We start from the raw sequence: 13,951 nt of genomic DNA, 5'->3' as shown, positions 1-13,951 counted from the left end.
TCCAAGTTATTGAACTTAAGTGACTCGAACGTTGTAGTTTTCACTCGCATCAAGGGCCGTACTCCTCTTTCCTCCACCACCTCTCAATACACCGGTTACCTCTAAAACAACGAAACAACGAAGCTTTTACGTGGTGTTCTTATATGAAAATTTTCTGGTATTTAGAATACTTAGCAAGCTCTACCGGTACAGTTGTGTGTAGTAGGCGAACATGGGCACGGAGTAACTGAGACTCTGCACGACAATGTGACTGTTACGATTTTTCCCTGCTTCTCGTAACTGAATTGCGGTTCACGGTAATTACGGGCTTTGTGGTTTCAGTGTCACAACTGAATAATATCAGCCACCCTAGCAACAATTGTCTTCGAAATCGTTCTGGCCTTTCGATCGAGTTAATCTGGCAAACTGAAAGAGAAGTACTCGGCAGTTAGCACTACCAATAGAAGGCGTTCAGATGTAAAAGTGCAATGATGGCTATGTGAAACAGCATCACAGAATGGATTTATTAACATTCACGAAGAATTTCCAGATTATAAAATCTCATTCTTTACAGATGGTTTTCAGTGTTTGTATGTGATTTTCTATATGACGGATTGTTCGAGAATCGTGACTAATCCTTGTTAGTGAAAAAATAATCTACAGTAAATAAAGTACTGTTTCATGTGTAGTCAGCCCAATAGATTTAAGTTACTGCTGGCGTGAAGCAGGTACTGGACTTCCTCGACTACTTCTACAACTAGAGCAAAATTCTCTTAACTGATCGCTGAAACTGGGATGCCTAGGGAAAAGAATTTAACTCTTCCATTTCCTGAACCAACAGTGTTACGACGGTTTAAGCTGTTCTCCCTCTACGCTGGGGATATTCTATCGAGAAAGAAACAGCACTTAACTGTTCGCCGCCTTTTCTCTGTGACACATATTGATTCTAAACGGTGAACAGCTACTGCAAAACTGCTGAGACTATGGTATAAGAGGGTGCTCTCTGCTATAAGCTGACGGATTCATTCTACTGGACAATACTTATCATAATACACTCCTGGAAATTGAAATAAGAACACCGTGAATTCATTGTCCCAGGAAGGGGAAACTTTATTGACACATTCCTGGGGTCAGATACATCACATGATCACACTGACAGAACCACAGGCACATAGACACAGGCAACAGAGCATGCACAATGTCGGCACTAGTACAGTGTATATCCACCTTTCGCAGCAATGCAGGCTGCTATTCTCCCATGGAGACGATCGTAGAGATGCTGGATGTAGTGCTGTGGAACGGCTTGCCATGCCATTTCCACCTGGCGCCTCAGTTGGACCAGCGTTAGTGCTGGACGTGCAGACCGCGTGAGACGACGCTTCATCCAGTCCCAAACATGCTCAATGGGGGACGGATCCGGAGATCTTGCTGGCCAGGGTAGTTGACTTACACCTTCTAGAGCACGTTGGGTGGCACGGGATACATGCGGACGTGCATTGTCCTGTTGGAACAGCAAGTTCCCTTGCCGGTCTAGGAATGGTAGAACGATGGGTTCGATGACGGTTTGGATGTACCGTGCACTATTCAGTGTCCCCTCGACGATCACCAGTGGTGTACGGCCAGTGTAGGAGATCGCTCCCCACAACATGATGCCGGGTGTTGGCCCTGTGTGCCTCGGTCGTTTGCAGTCCTGATTGTGGCGCTCACCTGCACGGCGCCAAACACGCATACGACCATCATTGGCACCAAGGCAGAAGAGACTCTCATCGCTGAAGACGACACGTCTCCATTCGTCCCTCCATTCACGCCTGTCGCGACACCACTGGAGGCGGGCTGCACGATGTTGGGGCGTGAGCGGAAGACGGCCTAACGGTGTGCGGGTCCGTAGCCCAGCTTCATGGAGACGGTTGCGAATGGTCCTCGCCGATACCCCAGGAGCAACAGTGTCCCTAATTTGCTGGGAAGTGGCGGTGCGGTCCCCTACGGCACTGCGTAGGATCCTACGGTCTTGGCGTGCATCCGTGCGTCGCTGCGGTCCGGTCCCAGGTCGACGGGCACGTGCACCTTCCGCCGACCACTGGCGACAACATCGATGTACTGTGGAGACCTCACGCCCCACGTGTTGAGCAATTCGGCGGTACGTCCACCCGGCCTCCCGCATGCCCACTATACGCCCTCGCTCAAAGTCCGTCAACTGCACATACGGTTCACGTCCACGCTGTCGCGGCATGCTACCAGTGTTAAAGACTGCGATGGAGCTCCGTATGCCACGGCCAACTGGCTGACACTGACGGCGGCGGTGCACAAATGCTGCGCAGCTAGCGCCATTCGACGGCCAACACCGCGGTTCCTGGTGTGTCCGCTGTGCCGTGCGTGTGATCATTGCTTGTACAGCCCTCTCGCAGTGTCCGGAGCAAGTATGGTGGGTCTGACACACCGGTGTCAATGTGTTCTTTTTTCCATTTCCAGGAGTGTATTATGGCGCATTTTAACTTCGCTATCTACTCTTCAACATCGTAAAACAACTCGTGTGCGATTTCAAAGGCAGTTACAAGATCTCCTATACAAAAATTTTGCAAGATAGGTCGATAAAATCAGCGGGTAGTGGCCATGGAACAATTAATAACACTGATTATATCAAGTATTGAGATTGATACACATGTGGTCAATACATCACTTAGTTTCATTGTTTGTAGGTTCACTGAAGACACGCAAGTATGAGGAACTGAACCAAACTTATTTCCAAATTTCTGTCGTCATACAACAGAGAGCATAATTTAGCGCAGGAGCACCGACATCACATGGACCCACCACTTCAGCAACTGTCAACTAGACGGGTTTTCACCATAGTAATGAGGAAAAAAAATGCTCTGGGTTTTGGGATAGGATAGCTTGAAACTCTAGAAATGCAGCGTGAGACGCCGTCTCCTGCATTACTGAATCAGAGAGCAGTGGGGGGAATGCGGTCAGGCTGTCCGTTTTCCTTTTGCAGCATGACTACACTGTTAGAACCGTAGACAGAGCAACTGCAGAATTCGCTAATGCTTTTGTACCTGTTAGATGAGATTGTTCTGCAGATTCATAGTGAGGATGTCCTCACTGCTGCTTTCGTTAATTTTATGGCTGTTCAAGGCTTTCTACGATTTCGCAGTCTATTTCGTCAGGAAATACACGAAATCCCTGTAAAAGCAAGTATCTCCTTTCCAGAAAACTCATTTTATTCACATTTACCAATTCTCTGAAAGCACTCGTTGAGTGCATCAGTTGTGGCCTCCGTAATAAGATAGAAATGTATGGTAGAGGTGGTAGACAGGCAGGACACATAGTAGAGTACAATCATCATTGATGGATCAAAAAGTGACCGACACTTCCTGTTAGTGTATACAGAGTCAACCAGAACCCCACCGACAATCCTTCAGAGGATTTTCGGGGATACCTTCTGAACATTTTACACAGTGGCATCAGAAGTTTAACGTGTGTGTCTGAGTATCAGCCTGGGGCACCGTAGCTCCCAAACGAAAGATCCGATTTTAATGAGGGTTTTTTTTTTTGTTTTAGTTTTTGTTAGCTATGTTCCATGAAAATTTGTTCAGTGGTTTAAATTTCTTCAGTTAAATTAAGTAAAGTGTTTTCCGCTGGCTCGCTCCCTTGATATTCGCTACTTAATACCTAAGGGCTACGTCAGGTTACGTAGTACCAGTTTATATAACACAAAAGCATCTCAATAAAATTCCGCGAAAACATATGTTTATCTATTACTCTTGACCAACAACGATGATTGTGGTCTCTTGAAGTCACCTGTTTCAGCACTCACAAACCATAAATGATACATTGATTCGTCTGTCAGAGATAAACATGTGCTCTCGCAGACTTTTTTGTAGTTCTTTTTGAAATCTACAATTTGCCGTAAGTGTTTAGGCAGCCTATTGTACGAGAGCGCAATAGCCGCCCACTACCTTCCGAATTCATTTAGAACTATCGCCACTGCTTTTTGCTTATATTATCTAAATCAGCTAAACACATTCTAAAACATAGTCAATGATTAAGTGTGTGAATTAAAAAAATAAACACGTAACCCGCAAAATTGGCAATGCTAAAATAGGATGACAGTGTTTAATGCATTTCGTTACTAACAGTAGCTTCAAGGGAGATTCGCAAAGTATTTTAGATGTGAAAATATTATTTTAAAGCCCGCATCTCGTGGTCGTGCGGTAGCGTTCTCGCTTCCCACGCCCGGGTTCCCGGGTTCGATTCCCGGCGGGGTCAGGGATTTTCTCAACCTCGTGATGGCTGGGTGTTGTGTGCTGTCCTTGGGTTAGTTAGGTTTAAGTAGTTCTAAGTCCTAGGGGACTTATGACCACAGCAGTTGAGTCCCATAGTGCTCAGAGCCATTTATTATTTTAAATAATAAAGAAAGAGACATAGAAATAAAAAGTATTCAAGTACTGATTCTCCATCTATGCAGTTTTTCTAAAGCCCATCTGTCAGGAGGATTAAGAAAGAGCTTTCTTTGGCTGAGTTCACAAATAGCAACTGCCAGCAAGCTTTTTACCCGATTTGAGGCCACGTAAATTTTGCATTTCCAAAAGTACTTTTGCCTAAATAAACGATTGATTTTTCCACAGCGGGTCCTTGCAACTTGTGGTCACTAACAGCCCAACTGTAAGAATGTTTCAAATGGCTCGAAGCACTATGGGACTTAACATCTGAGAACTACTTAAACCTAACCAACCTAAGGACATCACACACATCCATGCCCGAGGCAGGATTCGAACCTGCGACCGTAGGAGCCGCCTGGTTCCGGACTGAAGCGCCTAGAACCACTCGGCCACAGCGGCCGGCCAACTTAAAATTATGGGATTAATCTTTCGACCATGCCATATACTCTAAGAACTTGAAATCTCAGATTCTCTGGCTGTTTTGGAATCCACCCGTTTTCGCCTTTAAAACTCCCTCCAATCGATTTGTCGTCGAATTCTAGAAGTTTCTTTTCCAGTATTTACCCTTCTTTCAGTTGATCTCTGCAAAGTCCATTCCATTCCAGTTTTTAGTAATACCCATAGTACCATGGACCAATATCAAGTTTAAAAAGCATGAAATAAAACTTAAATTAAAAATTTAAAAAACCCCGTCACAAATAACCTCTAAAAATTAAAAGAAACATGTATTCCCCCTTTCAATTTAATATAAGTAGTAATATTTTTATCCAAGCGTCGTCGCATCGGGGGACTGCTAAATCTCGACTGAGAGTGTCTGTGTCCATTTTAAAAGTACTTCAAGCTCTTTGCTCGAAAAGTTCTGATTCTACGTAGTCGGGTACCCATTCGTTTCTACATTTGACAGATAAATTTTAATTTTGCCGGTGTTCGGTTAACATAGGTCTGCTGTCAATTAATGACTTGAATGAACTGAAGTCACCATTTCCAATGAACTTAGCTTAGCGAACGTCACATTTTTCTTGAGAGCGCTGAAATATGATCAGAACTGAGACACTTTCCATCCCCCCACTGGATCTCTCATGTGCTTTCCGACAGTTTTGTTCAATCAGTTGTTTCTTTTCATTATCGGTACCCACTTTTTTACATCCATGGCAATGTTTTGACAATACTTCAAGATACTTATGACAGCTACACAAGAAGTTTTGAGTGATAGCCCTTTTTCTCCCATGATCCGTCAAATGCTATGCAAATGTCGTTGTTACTATCATTTTCTTAAACTGCTTCCATTGTTGCACATTTAATTGCTTCTTCTGCAATTACTTTTACTGTTTTTCCTAAAGCATCTCCGTATCTTGAAACTTTAGTATGCCGGAATGACATATTCTGACGTTCGTCTCAGAAAGGTTATTGTTTTTACATTTTTCATATGTCTAAAATTCTTTCTTACTCTCACAGTTCGAACAAAGGTCTTCCAAAGTAAGAACTAAACCGATTCCTTCGAAGAAATTTTCAGAAATTAATATCTCTCCACCACACAAATTACAGTTTGATTAAAAATTGTTTTTAATACACTCAAACCTATTGTTAAGCTGATATCACTGGTAAAGGTTTCACTGCACACTTCTTTACAGTTCACGGTCTTCTTCTTGGAAGCAGCTGGCAGTGAAAAACTTTACTCAGTTTTGCCTGCCATCACTTTATTCTCTGAATGTAATCATACTACGGAACAAATTCTGTAGTATCTATTCTCCTTATTTCTTCTCTTCTTATATATTTCCCTTGATTTAATCATATTAAAGAGAAAAAAAGTGAGGAGCAAGTCCAAACATACACAACGAAAGCTTTAATGTGGCTGACAAAGCGTGAAATATACCAGCATTATAGCAAAGAAAGGAGGTGATGTCACAGCAACCAATGTGGCCAAGCTATGCAGGAAGATGTTTACATAAATCACCGCCTTCTAGAACAAACAGTCCGTGACATATCGTAACTGAGCAACTGCTTACGGAACCGACAGAAATGACTTGTGCACAAATCACCGCCTTCTAGAGAAAACAGTTCATAAAATATCGTAACTGACCAAGTACTTATGGAACCGACAGAAATTACTTGTGCAGTAAATTGTTTCAAAATACATTTAAAGTACTTACAATCATCCAAAATCAACGAAACACACATAAAATCAAAGAGAAAGCTCCAAACAAAAATTTTCCACAAAAAAATTAAAGTCGAGATTGTATACCCACACCACCTTTTGAGCTCCCCAAAACCCGGAGCCGCTGTAGTATGGCTGGAAATAATAACTTGTTATTGAAATTTTCTCAACCGACCGTTGCGATACTGACTGCTGTAATACGAAATTTGGACGTCCGTTGGAAGTTTTCATTTCATTTGGCATCTTCACGTACAGAATTAAAGTGATTTTTTTTAGACGCTCCGGACCTATTCTACTGGCAAACCAGGGTAGTGAGGGACAACGGTAGAATTCTACTGACTTGTCCTTCAGAATTCGTAGAAAGTCGTGTAAGTTGTGAGGAACACGAATACGTCACGCAGAGCGGAAGCGGGCGGCGCTCCTCAGACACGCCGCAGCGCGCCTCGACCCGCGACCGCCGGCGCCGCGAGCTGTTCATTAACAGTGGTTGACCGCAAGCCCCCCAGCCACTGCCGTGGTGTCCGCCGCAGTGGCCAATCACACGGCAGCTGTAGCCACACCATGGCCCATCGATTCTCCGCCTGGGCTATAACCCTTGGCGTCGTCGTCCCATATTTCTTTTCATTTAGACCATAAGTGTCCAACAAAATTTCTAAGTAGGCCAGGTTGTTAACTTCTTTAACCATGGCTGGCCAGAATAAAAAATACTTTGTAAAACTATTAAACTAATGGAAGTAAAATACAACGTTTCTGTGTAGACAGGTCAAATTTGTTCATATTAGAATATTACAAACATAAAGTGAGAATTAAAATTAATGAAATATAAAATGAATTAAACGAAATCTTAGTGATACAAATTGAGATTAGTTTGTACAGTTTCTCCATATGTGGAGATATATTCGATGTTGAAATTCTGAGAACTGCTCAACCTGCCATCTGTTAGCGCAGATAAACACTGAAGAGCCGAAGAAACTGGTACACCTGCCTAATGTCGTGTGGGGCCCCCGCGAGCACGCTTAAGTGCCACAACACAACGTGGCATGGACTCGATTACTGTCTGAAGTAGTGCTGGAGGTAACTGACACCATGAATCCTGCACGGCTGTCCATAAATCCGTACGAGAGATTGGAGATCTCTTTTGAACAGCACGTTGCGAGGCATCCCAGAAATGCTCAATAATGTTCATGTCTGAGGAGTCTGGTGGCCAGCGGAAGTGTTCAAACTCGGAAGAGTGGTCCTGGAGCCACTCTGTAGCAATTCTGGACGGGTCGGGTGTCGCATTGTCCTGCTGGAATTGCGGAAGTCCGTCGGAATGCACAATGGACATGAATGGATGCAAGTGATCGTACAAGATGCTTACGTACGTATCGTATGTCAGAGTAGTATCTAGTGGTATCAGGGGTCCCATATCACTCCAACTGCACACGTCCCACACCACTACAGATCCTTCACCAGCTTGAACAGTCTCCTGCAGAGATGCAGGGCCAACGGATTCATGAGGTTGTCTCCATACCGTACATGTCCATCCGCTTGATATAATTTAAAACGATACTCGTCCGACTAGGAAACATGTTTTCAGTCATCAACAGTCCAATGTTGGTGTTGATGGGCCCAGACGAGGCGTAAAGCTTTGAGTCGTGCAGTTATCAAGCGTACACGTGTGGGCCTTCGGCTTCGAAATCCCATATCGATGATGTTTCGTTGAATGGTTCGCACGCGACACTAATTGATGGTCTAGCACTGAAATCTGCAGCAATTTGCGGTTGCACTTCTATCACGTCGACGTTGGTCCCGTTCTTGCAGGATCTCTTTCCGGCAGCAGCGATGTCGGAGATTTAATGTTTTACCGTATTCCTGAAACTCACGGTACACCCGTGAAATGGTCGTACGAGAAAATCCCCACTTCTTCGCTACCTGGGAGACGTTGCGTCCCATCGCTCGGGCGCCGACTGTAACACCACGTTCAGACTCACTTAAATCATGATAATCTCCCACTGTAGCGTCAGTAACCGATGTAACAACTGCGCCAGACACTTGTTGTCCTATATAGGTGCTGCCCACTGCAGCGCCGTATTCTACCTCTTTACATATCTCTGTATTTTAATACGCACGCCTATGCAATTTTATTTGACGCTTCAGTGTAGATTTTTCATTTATCATTCATGAAAGAAAAGAAAAAACTTCTCACAGATACATGTGCTTTCGAGCAAAGACACCTGATCAAATGTCAGGCAATAATGGTAAGCTGTCTTAAGGCGTTCATTAGTTTAAAGGTCAATAAGACCCAGATATATGTGTAGCATGGCATCTTCAGCCCTAAACTTGAAAGAATTTTGGATCAGTTTCTTGATTTTTAAAATCTGCGTCTCTATACTCAAACTCATTCCTTATTCTCGTGTCTAATAACAGTGTCTCTTGATTTCGAGTAAACAAGTCTCCGACTGCCCCAGCAGCCTTTTACCTACCTATTTCCCGATCGAGAAAAGTTTGTCAATAAATGCTTGAATATATCCACACATTTCTACACATAGCTTCTTTTTACCTTGGAGTTTTAGATTTAGGTCACCGAGATATTTAGTTACTTCAACTGAAAAATCCGCGGCCATGCTGCCACCACCTATAGCTGGAATAGCCGGCCGGTGTGGCCGAGCTGTTCTAGGCGCTTCAGTCTGGAACCGCGCGACTGCTACGGTCGCAGGTTCGAACCCTGCCTCGGTCATGGATGTGTGTGATGTCCTTAGGTTGGTTAGGTTTAAGTAGTTCTAAGTTCTAGGAGACTGATGACCCCAGATGTTAAGTCCCATAGTGCTCAGAGCCATTTGAACCATTTCTTTGTTCAGAGCCATTTGAACCATTTTTTTGTTCAGAGCCATTTGAACCATTTTATAACCTGAATAAGTATGCTCATGTACGACCCCATTGTAAACAGATACACATGCGGTCACACATACTGCCAGCCACACTGTGACACACTCACGTGTCGCTTGTGGAACTATGGGATTAAATAATTAATCTTTGTTCCGGAATTAAAATGAATATTTACATATCTTTAATCACCCGCTTGCGAACACTGGAAAAAATGCGAACTTGGGACTATTAAGCAACGTCCCCACTGCATCAGCACAGAATGAGTCCGACTGAATGACTTAACTGAAACAAAGAAAGCCAGCGAGCGTGGACGAACACACCATCTCGTCTCGATCATGTGGCACGCAAGAAAACGCGCGGCAGGTGCAGAAGAGGTCAGCTGGTAGGCAACCACCCCTTCGCCCAACATGCATGTTTGTGTGCGCCCGGGCTCAATCGATAGAGCCGATTAATTTTAAAACATTGTCCCCGCTTCCCGCTATGAAAAACGCCATCTTCGTCGGGCTATGGTGGCCGGGACTCTTCGTGGCCGTGGACCTCAACAACACTGATCTACACTGTAGCAGCTACATGTGGAAACAAAGGGAAAAAAATCTGCTCTAAATCGAAAAACACTGAAAGCTGAGTTCCAAATTACAAAAAAAAAAAAAAAAAAAAATGGTTCAAATGGCTCTGAGCACTATGGGACTTAACATCTCAGGTCACCAGTCCCCTAGAACTTAGAACTACTTAAACATAACTAACCTAAGGACATCACACACATCCATGCCCGAGGCAGGATTCGAACCTGCGACCGTTGCGGTCACGCGGTTCCAGACTGAAGCGCCTGGAACCGCTCGGCCACCAGCGGCCGGCATCCAAATTACAACTACATATCCTGGTCTCAACATGAGACTTAAAAGAGCATATAAGACGCACAGAAAATAAAGCCATAAACGATACAGAATTAACATTATCTTGAATGGAAATTTTATGTTATTCTGTTCGCCGCCACTACACAGTTCACAACAGTTGAGTAATTGGAGGGGGGAAGCAGCGAGTGGAGGGGCAGCGTGTCTGTATACGAGACCTGTTCAGAAAGTAAGCTCCGATTGATTGCCAAATTGAAACCACAGTGAACATCAGAAATGTTTTACTTGTAACAATTAGCTACACCTTTCAGCTACTTCTCTACGTAGTCGCCGTTCTGACTTAGACTTTTGTCATAGCGTTGTACCAACTTTTCAATAGCCTCATCATAGAAGGCAGCCGCCAGTGCTTTCCGCCAATTCTCCACGCTGGCCTACACCTCGTTGTCTGTGTCAAAATGTTGTCGTCAAAGACAGCGGTTCATGTGACCAGAGATGAAACTCAGGGGCAGACAATTGCGGACTGTATTGTGGGTAATCTAACATTTCCATTTGCAAACGATGCAGGAGCATCTTCATTGCCCCTGCAGAATGCGGCTGAGAATTGTCTTGAAGGCGAAACAGCACGACAGTTATGTAATGTTAGCTGCATAGCTTCAGGCGAAATTTCTCACCAGGCCCTCGTACTTGGCGGCAGACACTATTTTCTAGACATCTTTACGCACTCACTGCGAGCTCAGAAATGAGAAGAGCGACGTGATGCTAACTGGGGTTATACTAGAGACACTACCCAACACATCTGTGCAAAGCTTTATCGGATTTTCATAGTCGTTTCCATTTCGCGACCGATCGGAGCTTACTTTCTGAACGCCCCTCGTATTTGATACATACATATCTTAGCATGTTACAATTTTGTGAGAAAATGTTGCAGTGAAAAACTCGCAAGATACTCACATCTACTGAGGGTCTCTCAACCTCAGATAAACTCATAGAGTGGCTGCCGATTCACATCTATCAGTGATGAAACTGTATGGGTGTCATTCACAGCAATTAAATCCTGGATTGGAGGCAGAAATCTTTTTCTTTCAATGCCCTTCTAACAACATAACGATAAAATCAATCTGTAGGTTATTAATCAACATTTTGTAGCACATAATGATAAAACCAATGAAGGAGCTTAATAAGTAACACAGTCTGAACCAGACATACGGAACTCATTATTTGTTTCAACAAATCCGATACAAGACTGCGAGCGCGCCACATACTGTATCGGCTCAGGTCAACGTCCACCAGAAGAAGACAAATTACGTCTGCCTCTGCATCTTCCACTTATTTTTAAAAACCGGGAAGTGAGACGGCGGCAGAGACAATATTACTCGAGCGAGCGCCTAATGGATATGGTTCAAGGTGTCCACTTATAGCTGCTGTGTGAGTTACGGAGCTATGTTGTAGAAGGGGCAGGTAGGATAACATTCCATGTGGGAAAAATATATCTAAAAACAAAGAAGCTGTAATTTACCAAACGAAAGCGTTGGTATGTTGATAGAGACAATAAAAAGTAATAAAAAAAACACACACACAAATTTCAAGCTTTCGCAACCCAAGGTTGCTTCGTCAGGAAAGAGGGAAGGAGAGGGAAAGACGAAAGGATGTGGGTTTTAAGGGAGAGGGTAAGGAGTCATTCCAATCCCGGGAGTGGAAAGACTTACCTTAGGGGGAAAAAAGGACAGGTATACACTCGCACACACACACACACATATCCATCCGCACATATACACACAGAGGCAGACATATGTAAATGCCATATATATGTCTGCCTGTGTGTGTATATGTGCGGATGGATATGTGTGTGTGTGTGTGTGTGCGCGCGAGTGTATACCTGTCCTTTTTTCCCCCTAAGGTAAGTCTTTCCACTCCCAGGATTGGAATGACTCCTTACCCTCTCCCTTAAAACCCACATCCTTTCGTCTTTCCCTCTCCTTCCCTCTTTCCTGACGAAGCAACTTTGGGTTGCGAAAGCTTGAAATTTTTGTGTGTGTGTTTTTTATTACTTTATATTGTCTCTATCAACATACCAACGCTTTCGTTTGGTAAGTTACAGCTTCTTTGTATATATATATATATATATATATATATATATATATATATATATATATATATATATATATATATATGTGTGTGTGTGTGTGTGTGTGTGTGTGAGAGAGAGAGAGAGAGAGAGAGAGAGAGAGAGAGAGAGAGAGAGAGAGAGAGAGAGAGACAGAGAGGGAGAGTTGGGTAGCAAGGAACCATTGTGTGCACGGTGTGCAGGTCTTTATTCACCTACGGGAAACAGTCATAAGAGAAAGCCCAAAAACCTTAAGAACAAACAAGACGACGCCGTACTTTTAAAATTGATTAAATTTTTAGCTCCATGTATCCTTGTTAGGAAGATCAAAAGAATGTGCAAAACATCATAAAACCAAATTGTTTTATACCTATTTGCAACGAAAGAGATATGCAAATATTCTTTCCATAGATCCTAAGTGATGTGGTACTCGTGTATTTGGAATGAGTCAGTTCTGAAACATAGTTTCGATTTAGAAGTAATAACACACTTTTTACTACCATCTAAATTTATTTTTCATAGGCACGTTGGCCAACTTTGAAAGATATTAGGAACTGCATCGTGTAATACCAAGACGTAATTGTAATTTTGTTTAAACTAGTGATTTTGGGCAACTTCAGATCATCTTCAGGTGACAAAAACTGAATATTTTTTATTACCCTGAGATAGTCTGAAGCTGGCCAAAATCGACAGGATAATTCAAACAAAGGTATGAAATATACTATGCAGTTCTTCATGGTACTGCATAATTACAAGCTGAGGTAAATAAGATTATTCTTACGCTATTGCAGCCACTCATCATCAATTATGAAGCAATTTTCAACACTCACTTACTTTAATACAAAGGAAAAACAACGCAAGTATTTCATGTCTAGTTTCGGGTTGGGACCCAGTTTCAAATTATCCAGATAATCAAAATGGCGTTTCCCGAAATATGAGTACCATGTCAAGGTAGTATACATATAACAAAGTGCTTTAGAGGAGCAGTTATTTGCACGCTCTGTAACTGTTCATATACACTTTGTTATACGTATATGTTTAAGTTCAAAGATTGTTCTGTTTTCATATGGTACCAGAAACATCTTGATTCTGCTTCGCACCTTTATCTGACCTACCAAACTCTTCAAGACAATGCAACTGGCGTCGCTGTTTGAAAAAATATGTAGCACAAATGTGGCAAGGAACAACGTGATTCCTAAACAGTTCCTCATGTTACTCTCGCGTATCACAGACAATATTATTCTAGCACTCAGAAACGAAGGCTATGCTTCTGGTCATTTTCGAGATTTTTAGATCCCGTGCCAACAGCGTTTCAGCATAACGAGAGTGACGATTTCAAGTGCTTGCCCGTGTTACTCTGCCATTTTCGCGTCATCTCTAGGTATAAAATAAAACGTCCTGACTGACTGGCTGACTCATCAACGCCCAGTCCAAACTGCTAAAGACAGAAACTTGAAATTTGGAAAGGACCTTGGTCGTATACCGTAGACTTCTTTCAGTGAGGCCCTGTTCGAAATTTCACCTGGGGTGAAGTAGGAGATGGAAGATTTTTAGA

Source organism: Schistocerca nitens, chromosome 2 (assembly GCF_023898315.1).
Source record: "Schistocerca nitens isolate TAMUIC-IGC-003100 chromosome 2, iqSchNite1.1, whole genome shotgun sequence".
Classification (NCBI taxonomy): Eukaryota; Metazoa; Arthropoda; class Insecta; order Orthoptera; family Acrididae; genus Schistocerca; species Schistocerca nitens.
The sequence above is the reverse complement of the archived record's forward strand: the minus strand, read 5'-3'. Positions refer to the sequence as shown.